This window comes from Dermacentor andersoni, chromosome 7, assembly GCF_023375885.2.
Source record: "Dermacentor andersoni chromosome 7, qqDerAnde1_hic_scaffold, whole genome shotgun sequence".
In the NCBI taxonomy this organism is placed as follows: Eukaryota; Metazoa; Arthropoda; class Arachnida; order Ixodida; family Ixodidae; genus Dermacentor; species Dermacentor andersoni.
The window spans coordinates 24,914,763-24,926,145 of NC_092820.1; the positions used below are offsets into that span (position 1 = coordinate 24,914,763).

Consider the following 11,383-nt stretch of genomic DNA (forward strand, 5'->3'; position numbering starts at 1 on the left):
CTATGCAAAATGATACTATTCTTATTTAGCTGCATTCTACAAGTGTTCTCATTTGTGTTGAATGAGTTCTTTTGTTCATGCAATATTTTTGGTGAAGTTCCACACAGTAACATCGTCTTCCAACATTACAGCCATTAATTTCGATCACGTGAGTCGGCCGATGTGCCAGCTCAGAGACAAAGAGGACACTTTTTAGGGCCCACAATTAACACAAACCACCTTTATTTTGCATACCGAAACATGGTGTCCAGGTGCTTGTTCAGTTCCTTCAGCCTCCTTGCATCTGTATCATCAGTGATTGGCGTTTTTGAAAAAATGTGCTCGTATGCCTCTGCACAAAAATGTAAACAAAGCAGCCGGCCCTGTTAGGTTACAACAAGCCATTGGAACTGACATGCACAATAGGTAGCTCCACTGCATAACTGATTGGGCTGGTTTTTGCATGATATTGTGTGTAAAGCGTGAACATCTCACAGAGAAACAGGAAAAAGAGAACACGGAGGCTTACGAGTTTTATACCTACGTAAATTGATATTTGAAGATTAACCACAGCAGTTGAAAGCAAGTGCTCGTCCTCGCATTGTCTTGTTCTCGTCTCTGTTAAATGTTCGTGTTTTACAAGCAATATAAATGGCTGCAGAATTGCAATACAAGACCACAGAAATAGTCTAATACTTTTCCACAAGTATTTTACATTAAATGAACAAGTTAACCAGCTCATGCAAGTGAATACACAGATTGCACAGCTTTTTGCTACCGCACTACGAAATATGCAGATGGAAAACATTGCATAGATGCCAGTGCGGAATTGTTTATAGGAAAGATTAATGCAGCTTTAATACCACTGTAGAAACTAAATGATAGTTTTTGTTACCATGCTAGAGCATGCACTGAATATGAACAGCTTCTATTACATCACATTTCAGCTGCTGTCTCGCCCTGCCCCCGATACTGCACTGGTCAAACAAAGATGCAACCACACTTTCTACAATTGCTTTTCGTATTATTGCGTCAGCTTTTTAAGGCTAATTTTAGCCCCCCCCCCCCCCCCCCAGTTATTTGGGAGCCGTTGCATCACAGTGACGACAGCTCAGACAAGGATCTGTTTGTACGACAAGGTTAATCTTCCTCTTTCTCTTACTTAAACCTCCCCTCACTATACTAATTATGTGGCACAGCAACACAATTGTTATACGCCGCCTCTTTAAAAATTCCTAATTTATTGTACAGGCAGAAATAGCTTCGCTAACCGCAGCACTACTCAATTTTCATTAAAAATAATATCTTACTCCTCAAGTAGTGCAACAACTACAGCTACCAAACCGGTTCTTTGCTGGTGTAAAATTTCAATTACCTTACCGGCTAATGTAAAAACTACAATATCTTTATCGTCATATCAGCATTCATAGTAGCCATGCCATGTGTCGCATTCGCAGTTGTGCGAGCAACATGCATTGCCGATTTCTCTGTTCTTGCCCTTTCGCTGCTCACTTGATATTGCTGGGCAAGCAGTCAAACTGGACAGTGGTTAGACACTGGCTGTCACCTCCTTACCTTCCTTATGAATTGTGCGTTAAACGAGGCTTTTTTCTTGGTGAAAGAGTTCTAGTTTGAGGCCTAAACAAGCTCCATGGCAGTTTGCATTTAAGGAGTGTAAACATCCTCTGAAAACATGTACATGAGGAACACTGCAGAAAGAGCACTTTAAAGAAAGAACACGAGTGTATTTATCACCAAAGACAACCCTTGTGTCTTCTTAAATATTTAGCAAAAGTCAAACTCAAAACTCATACTGAGGTGCAAGGTGTCCATATCATATTACCTTGTGAAAGCACAGTGGTGCCTGGATGTTGTGGGATCAACTCGGACGTGGAGATCAGCACTTATCAGCAACACTGCAGTGTGCTTACAGCTTTTCTGCAGGCCCAGCCACACCTGCATTGAAACAAGTGAGCTTGGTGTCACAATAGTACTGTATTTACTCGCATAATGATCGCACTTTTTTGTAAAAAAATGGTCGCAAATTCATGTGTGTGATCATTACGCCAGTTAAATTTCCCGCAAAAAGATTTTTTTTTCATCCCGCGTTTGCTGCGGGCTGGCAACAGGTCAACAAACAGGTGGCTGCCACTGTATGTAGTGTGGGACACCAAAACAAAAATGGCGGCCGGCGTAGCAAGCTGAACACACCAAATGCGCCGAACGCGATTTTTATGCGAAGCATATTAACGTAGGTTTCGGGCCTTCGCGCGACGCCCGGCGGTGGCCACCATTGACCCTGAAGTGGGGTCACGTGACATGACGTCACGTGATGACGTCACACCGGCTGCAGATGGGGCCTCATATCGCGCCGTCGGACGTCGCCCGGCGGAGGCCTCCACGCTTCGGTTCACGCCGTCGCGCGCGACGCGGCGGCGGCGCCACCATCGCTGCATCACGTGATATGTGACGTCACGCGAGGGATGAAGCGGCACGCGCCCGCCGTCGCGTCAGTCTCTGTGCCCGCAACCGCGCCAGCGTCTTTGCGCCGGGCGTGTATGTGGTCAACATGCCTCCAAACGCTAAGGACGTTAATAATAGGAATGCAAAACGAAGGCTGCAGCGTGCTACGGAAACCGATGAAGAACGATTAACCTAAAAACCACGTCTCCGTTACTTAGCCCCATCCACACTGAGGCAGCTGCTTAACATGCTTCGCATCCACGGGGCTTAACCTTGATAAGCCTCCAATTTTTTTTTCTTGCAAGTACATTACGTGCATTGAAACAGTTTCTTCCATATCAGTAATGAATAATATCGTTAATATCGGTAAGCTTGTGGCAATAACGTAGCCATGTCCACTATGAGGGGGCAGAGACAGATGGGTACGCTTAGCTACCAGTGACATAGAAAGACACGGCGGGAAACTGCGGCATTTGTCTTCACTACTATCCTAATACAGCACGTTTCCGCTAAGGGTGGGCGAATATCTTAGCTGTGTCACAAGTGACGGCGTATGGATAGGGTACACTTCTAATGTATCAGTGTAAACGTGGCTGCTATCGTTGCCGCTCGTGATTTGTTGCGTGCCCACGAGTGCAGATGAGAAGAATCAAAAGGCGCCTTTTTCGTTGTTGTTGACCACAACCATTACAAAGCCTACACATAATAAAGGCAATTTTGTTTGTAGCTTTTTTGTCATGGAAGTGCGGAAGTGATGAAAGGAATGAAATCGGGCATCTGCTTATGAATGTTTGGTGTCTGCAGACCGCTTGGTTTATCTTGAAGAGTTGTTCGCGTAGCATTCGACAGATGGTAAGCGCGATCATTAATAGCTAGACTTGGCACATGACATATCACTGCGGGAAGTTCGGGGTGCGATCATTAAACAGGAATTTGGACGACAAAATTCAGGGCTGCGATCATTATGCGAGTGCGATCATTATGTGAGTAAATACGGTAAATATAAAAAGTGACACTATGAACAAAGCAATATTTATTAAGTATAAATAGGAATGAAATGCTGATATTCGCCCGTAGAAAGCTTTAAGTAACAAAGCCTGCAAGATAAGAAAAATGCAATGTATGGGCCATCTGTACAAGAACATTAATCGAAGGTCCCTTCATTTTTTAGTCCCTTCTCCTCATGCATAGATGGCAGTCAGGTTAAGTAAACTGGACTAGATTGCCACATAGTGTAAGCAAAGGTGGTCACGTTGTGGGCCAATTATGATACCATAGCACGACATGCATCCCTACAGTCGTTTTAATGTGTTCCGTAATGCTAGCCACTTGTAGGCCCTACAGTGTCAAAGCATCCATAACCCTAACAGCGTTACCCAGTAGGGATAACCAATAAGTGTCCACAGCAGCACAACTCAGCATATCAGGAGGCTTTCGTTACACTTTTACAACTCTCCTCCTATGGCTTCATCCCATTTTTTGTCAATACAAGCTTGAAGCATCTGCACAAGCTGAATGCACCAGGGCAACAGGGCACCATAAAAAATACCACATCTTCCTACCCAATTCCATGTTGAATATAAGACTGGCAAGTTCACTCTCATGTGTAGAACAAACGAAATCGTTCTGGAATCAAGTAATCTTCCACCATCTGTGAAAAAAAGCATGCAAGAAAGGGTACGTAGAGCACAGCGGTGTTGATGGATATTAAATACCGCTGTCGTGCAGTAGACACCACGTCGGCAAAACAGGCCAATGTATAAATGACTGGATTTTCAACCTTGTTAACTGAATGCTCAGGTCATTTGGTGTTCACTTGGTAGTGCAAAGTTCACTTGCATTATTTTGTTTGAAAACTGTTCAACTGTGGCAATTTGTTACGACCATAGGGCTGGCAAGATTTGTGAGCCTTTCCTGATATGTGTGACAGACGATCTGCGAGTTGGCTCCCCCTCCAGTGGGTTATCAGATAGCAAGACTGCTTATTTATCATTGTAAAACAAGTGTCATAGTAGCCATGTCATGTGTCCTTTTCGTAGTTGCGTGAGCAACATGCATTGTCCATTTATCTGTTCTTGCCCTTTCACCTCTCACTTTATATTGCTGTGCAAGCAGTAAAATTGGATGGTTGTTAGACTGTTATGTCGTATCACCTCCTCACCTTTCTTATGAATTGTGCGTTAAATAAGGCTTTTTTCTTGGTGAAAGAGTGCTACTTTAAGGCATAAACAAGTTCCATGGCAGTTTGCATTTAAGCATCCTCTGAAAACATGTACATGAGGAACACTGCAAGAACGCTTAAAAAAAGAACACGAGTGTATTTATCACCAAGGCCAACCCTTGTGTCTTAGCATATTTCTCAAAACTGATACTGAGGTGCAAGGTGTCTATATCATATTACCTTGTCAATGAAGCAAAGCACAGTGGTGCCTGGACGTTGTGAGGCCAACTCAGACGTAGAGATCAGCACTGATCAGCAACACAGTAGTCTTCTTACACTCTTTCTGCAGGCCCAGCCACACCTGCATTAAAACAAGTGAGCTTAGTCTCACAAGAGTATAATATAAAAAGTGACACTGTGAACAAAGTAATTCTTATTAGGTATAAATAGGAATGAAATGCTGATATTCGCCCATAGAAAGCTTTGAGTTAACAAAGCCTGCAAGATAAGAAAAGTGCAATGTATGAGCCATCTGTGCAAAAACATAAATCGAAGGTCCCTTTTTTCGCTTCTCTCCTCCTCCTCGTGCATAGATGGCAGACAGGTTAAGTAAACTGGACCAGACTGCCACGTAGTGTAAGCAAAGGTGGTCACTTCTTCGGGGAGCATCCTATAGGCTGCTCCCCGAATGATGCATATATGCATTATTCACAAGAGGCCTTGTTTCTCTGAGAATGCCACAGCCAATCACGTATTTCAAATTGACCATTTTAAAATGCATGCAAAGTACAGCATGGCTTTGAGGGTACCCCAAACTACTGAAATTCACATCGGCCAAGTTCAGCAGACAACACCATAATCAAGCCTCTAGAAGTTGTTCATATTTTTGCAAGTTGACAGAATAATGAGGAAGAGAAGGTGAAGGAGATGGTGCCACTATAGCATACTTCAAACTCTATCCCACATCATGTGCAGAAGGGCAAAGAATGCGCAGCTTTCGGTTATACTCTCACCTGTGACCACTGCACCAGGTTGACTGACATGTGTAACAAGCAGTTTGTGATACCACGTTATTACATCCTGCAACTGATGTGACATCAGAGATCAGCTTCAAGCTTCACGCTAAACTATACTAGGGACATATAACGAACTGGCTACATTAAAATCTAAAGCAGAAGTGTTGACCATTGTTTGCCAGCCCGTGCACTTCATATTTTACAAAAATTCTAGACAGAAATCCTGTGTTGGAAAGACAGCACGCACTTTCCTAAAGCGTTCTCTCAGCATCCACATTTTTTCTATGCATACATTATTAACCACTATTTACTTTGACACGCTGTACACAAGCAGCACACTTGGAAAAGCAGAAACTAAGATGTTTTTAGATCAGTGAGTTTTTCTCAGTGCTTTTGTTGCTGCAAATTTGGCCTGCTTCTGGAACGTATTTTAATAAACTTACCTAAAGCAAGTGCCCCTCTGGTATTTTTGTTACGGATTTTTCATTGCTAGCAATTAAGAAAGCAGCATAAGCGCCATGACTATTTTTACGTGCATTTTCGCAATCCTATGCCACCCCATTTCTCAACAGCTTTAGAACATCTTCACTAATAGAACTTCATTCTCATTACTTAATGGAACGTTAGTAAAATTGCAGAATAGCAAGAATTTATAAATTGCATGAGAGACTCAGGAAAGTTGGCAGGTACCAAATACACGAACAGAACCTAGAACACATAAATGGCTGTGACCGTTTTGTACGTACCTTGTCAAAGCAGGCAGATCAGATGCTTTGTCGTGCTGTTCAGGTTGCATAGTGCCGCAGACTCCTATGTGGTGCAGAGATGCCTCCGTCTCAGGAAATTGTGACATCCCTAAACAATAAATGTTCAGCTTATTGTAATCACTGCGGAAACTGCAAACTTGTGATTTAACAACATCGCGTCAAATTGTGGAAAGCTCTCGTACAGCCAGCTACATGAAGCTGCATCCGCTTAGACAAATTAAATATTTAATTCTTACATCACACACGGTTATTCAACGTGTCAAAGGCACGAAAACAAACAGAACACTAAACACAAGAAATACAGGTTGCCTTGGCAACAATCTATAAGCATCAAAGTTTGCATACAAGCTAAAATCTTCTCACGAGTCGGATCATTTGGATGTCGTCGCGCATTTACGTTAGCTGTGAAAACATTCACACAACACATCAACGTACTTCTAGAATTGTCTATACGATTTCTTGATGAGAAATTACGTACAGAAGCAGTGACATTCCCTCCTTGAATTTTTGTGCCCGTTCAGACCAAGCGATGCCCCGGCGCTAGCATACTTCATAACAAAAAGAAAATAAACAATAGATGAAGCTCTTAGCAACATCAATCTCGGGGTAATTTTCGTGAAACTTTTTGCTAAATGTGCACTACGATATCGAACGAACATTAGGGAATCACTGTTATTGTTTTTGTAGCTGTACTAATCATCTTCTGCTGCGCATTACAAGGTACACTACATGAACCATAAGAATGCGCCAGGCGCCGGACTCACCTTCCGAGGCGAGCGCTGCTTCGTGTCCGTTCACGCCGCATCGACTGCGCCAACAGTCCGTCCAGCGTAGTGTTGAATTGCCGTGAACTACAACACGCGATAGCACAACTATCAACACATTCTTCCGTGCACTGTGACCCGATGCGGGAGCGGCGAGAGTACAACAGCTTCTCATGAGCCGGGAACAAAGAAAGCGCGAATGGACCGCACTACGATAATCAACAACGGCGCACCGCAAGAAACATACAGCGAGCTAATAGCGTTGCACAGGCCCCAGGGCTTAGTGATCCTTAATTCACACAAAAAAGGATCACATGTTCTCTAAGCACCACGTAAATATGATCAAATGATCGGTATCACATCGGCCGCCCGTCGCAACAACGTTTATAGATCCTCTTTAAGTATACCAACTCCTCGCCTATGCGCACCATGCAGCCCGCTGCCGTTCCCGCCACCGCAGCGCTGCCATCGACCTCCGCGCTAAGCGTCCGAGCGTCGTCTTCTATAGCCTGGCACAGTTATGGTTTGTCGCGGCACTCGGCATTTACATGGTACTCGCTGAATAAAGCAGCCGTTATTTCTTTCTGTTGTTTAAGCTGAAGTATAATATTCTACAGACACCATACCTGCGGGTGCACGTCCGAAGAAAGGAATGAGATTAAAAAAAGTGGGCCGCTTGGTGACCCACACGTCGCCTGTACTGGCGTCTCCGTGAGAGCAAAACTTGGACCGGACGTAAAAGACCTCGACCACCAGCCACGTGCACGAGGACAGTGACAAGGCACACGCAATGAGAAAATAAAATCGGCGACAGCACAAGAAGCGCAAACAACCACAACTAACGTGCACATGTCAGCAGAGCAGCGCCACTCACTTGGTGCAGAGCTCGACCGCAGCGCCCTCACGGTCCCGGGAACAAGTCACGCCCTGCTCGAAAGGAAGAGTCGTGCAACTGAGAAAGTAACTAAGTCTCGGTTCGAAATGAGGGGAAATGACGTCTTTTGTTTACTTTGCCGTCTCTGGTTCCGGTAACAGTGATCGCATGGGTAGCGTGGGTAGTAGAGGCGTATTATTTCGATGTTTTTGCGTGTTTTAGGCGGCCTTTTTCAACAACTTTGCTGACATTGCTTTCAACAGCGAGGATAGCCTGTGGAGCAGCCCTATCAACCGGACAGGGCCGTAAAATCTGTTTGAAGTTCGCAGCGCATCGTCGTTTGGTTTGTGAACGTTAGAAGGTGTTCGTGTTTCTCAGCGGCGTAATCGACGACGGATTTGGCGTCGAGTGGTGTGCGCTTTGTTCCGGCTTGTTGTGTGCCGTTCTACGGATGTGTACTGTTAAAGAGTGGTGCTGTTTGTGCATCGAGAAATGGTGCCACGCCGGCGGGATTTACTTTCTTGTAAAAAAAAAACATCCGTATCGTCTTTGGCGAGTGCTTTCGGAAACTGCTCGCCTTTTGTGCGTGTGTGTGCGCGCACGCGCGCGCTTCTGATATGCGTCGAACGCGTAGGAACGTCCGTAAAGTCTTTCGCGAGTGCTTTCGGAAACTGCTCGCATTCTGTCTGTGTGCGCGCGCGTGTGACATTCGTCGTTATTGGGATTTGCAAAGGTGTTTTTCATTTGGTGACTGCGTCCGCGAATGTCAGGATGCGATACACGTTCGTCATTTAAAGACCCTGCTTCAGTGTAGGGTCACTTACATTTTTGTTGCTTGGAAGTCAGCTTTCAACATATGGCAAGGCATTGCAGTGCGCTTAACCATCATTGGCACACGAACTGCTTTGTCATTTCTCCTTTAATTTCAAATTCAGTTTTGTGTAGTACGTAGGCAGGTAATGGTCACCAAGATGCGACGCTCATCTCGTTTTTTGCCACTGCTGTGCACATATGAGGATTTTTGACTAGGACAAGCTCTCTCAGCAAGTTGTGAAACACTTAGTGCAATTAATTTTTCACAGCAGTAACTGTGACCATGACCGCAATTGATAACATGACATTTTTAGGGATTGTTATTTAATTACAATATTTTTTTATTTATTTGTGACACAGTGCGATGGATTTTGACTGCTATTTTGGCTATCTGTTCACCAACCTATTTACACTGTCTTGTGGTTCTGCTTTTTATTTTTATATGTGGGCATGCATCGCCAATCTCATGCCTGCCTTCTACAATTGTACGTAAACAGGCACTAACGTGCTCTTAGCAGATTTGTATTTCACAGTATCGTGGTTGATGCACTTGGCTATTTAGAAAATATGCAGGTTCAAGTTCGCCCATTACTACCTCTGACGGAGATCTCTGATGCAAGCAATATTATTAGGATGTGACAGAGTGCATACATAATTTGTCACTGATCAAACTGCTTGCAATAAACTTTGCCAACTCGTCCTTGTTTGAAGTGTCTCCAATGTGCTATAGTCACATTGCCAGATTATTTTATTGCATGCACAAACAAACATATAGCATATTATTATGAAACTTCGAAGGCGCCTGACTTCTATATTGCAATAAAATCTTAGGCAGATCTACTCTTAACAAGGGATTCAAACCCTGATGATAGCTTTCGACAATATCATTGTGCAATCCAGTGCTTACTGGCTGGTCGAGGAATGCGTCATGCAAAGGCAGTAGTATCGCCATAAGTGTTCATCCGAGAATATGTGCCCAAGTGAAAATCATTGCATCAGAAGTACCGACACCAGCTTTGATGGGGATGTATATGTTTTCGTTGCATGAAATTCCAGAAGTTGAACTCTGAATATCTTATTTGCTCTGTAGTTAATGCTGGTATATATGTGTCACAATGGTTCAATGTGATCATACAGCACATTGATCACGCTCTTGCATGTACTACAAACAACTCATAAACATGACTGTCATTAATGAGCTTTTGTATGCACTACGACTTAAGTGCACACACTTTGTATGCAATTCATAGTCATCTTCAAAGATCAAGTTGCTCATACGACTACAGTGCGTACACATCACACGTCACCTCACACACGTCATACATAATCTCGTCAGGTCTACACAACTCATCGCACACATATCATACAAGCTCTATGCATTCTTATCGCACATCGCATAAATCTCGTGCACTTCGTAAAAGTCTACATAGCACATCATACAGAGCTCGTCCGTTTTCTATGAGAGTTCGTTCAATACGCATTTCATATCGTTCATTTCTCGTCAAATCTGTGCGACATGCATACATCTCGTTCAATGTCTCATACAAATTTTTCAATAGGGATGTACTGCGCGACTTTCAATAGCGCGAAGCGAAGAGAGCTGCGAACCGATCAGTTTACTGGAAACAGTAGCGCAAAGCAGAGCTCGCAGCGCGATGCGAAGACCTTACTTGAAAGGTATGTACTACGCGACTTTCAATAGCGCGAAGCAAAGCGCGCCGCGTACCGAACAGGTAAAGTTTAGCGGTGACACGCTAGTGCGGTCGCTTGAAAGCAATCAATACATCTCCAGCAAACTGCGCGTAAGTTATTGAACAAACTTACCTCGCAAAAGCGGTTGTTCCAGCGCGCGAAGCTTTAGCGGCCAATTCTGTACAGCCACGAGAACGTCGATCCCGGTCGTCCTTCCCGCACGGAATGCAGAAAATTTTCCGGGCACCGATTGGTTCCTACACGCGAAGGCGAAGCAGCCAGGCCTAATGTTATGGTAACTTCTGTCGCCTATGTTCACCAGACACAAAGTACTGTCGCTAGCCACACAGTGCACGCTCTTTGTCCACGTTGCGTACGCTTCGTGTTCGACGTGCCTACTGAATGCGCTTGGGTCGATATACCGGCAAAAGGTCGCGTGACGCGAGGGATCCAAGCGCCCGGAAAACAAATGGGATACCCTGAATTTTTTTTCAGTGACTCTACCCTCTAGGAATGCCACTGCCATCTGGTTAACTGCGATACAAAATGCCACGGCGCTTCCACTTGTGTTTCATACAGCTTGCGCTAGGGGCCACTAATATCGAAGCTTGGTAGAGAGTTTGAGGCCACTGATAAGAGATGGCGAAAATAACAATGCCAATTCAAGGAAAGTCCTTGCCACATCTATACTCAGGCAAGCCGTCACGAGAAACATAAGCAAAATAAGCGTAGTTTTGGCTAAAAATATCTATTGCGCCACCTATTCGCCTAACCACAGTAGGTTCAAATATAAAACTTTATGCGAAACAATCTGCTTCAGCATAAATTATTCAAATTCCTGTAAATTCTGTAAG

At 44.1% G+C, this 11,383-nt stretch overlaps 1 long non-coding RNA gene across 1 annotated transcript; it reads right to left on the minus strand.

The window, feature by feature from the left end:
- Positions 1-205: 205 nt before the first annotated feature.
- On the minus strand, positions 206-11,092 carry LOC140219231 (uncharacterized). Its single transcript, XR_011895369.1, has 6 exons — positions 10,662-11,092; positions 7,151-8,077; positions 6,366-6,474; positions 4,844-4,964; positions 1,823-1,935; positions 206-331 (listed from the first exon to the last, which is right to left on the minus strand). It is a non-coding gene; the product is annotated as an uncharacterized lncRNA (long non-coding RNA).
- Positions 11,093-11,383: the final 291 nt, after the last annotated feature.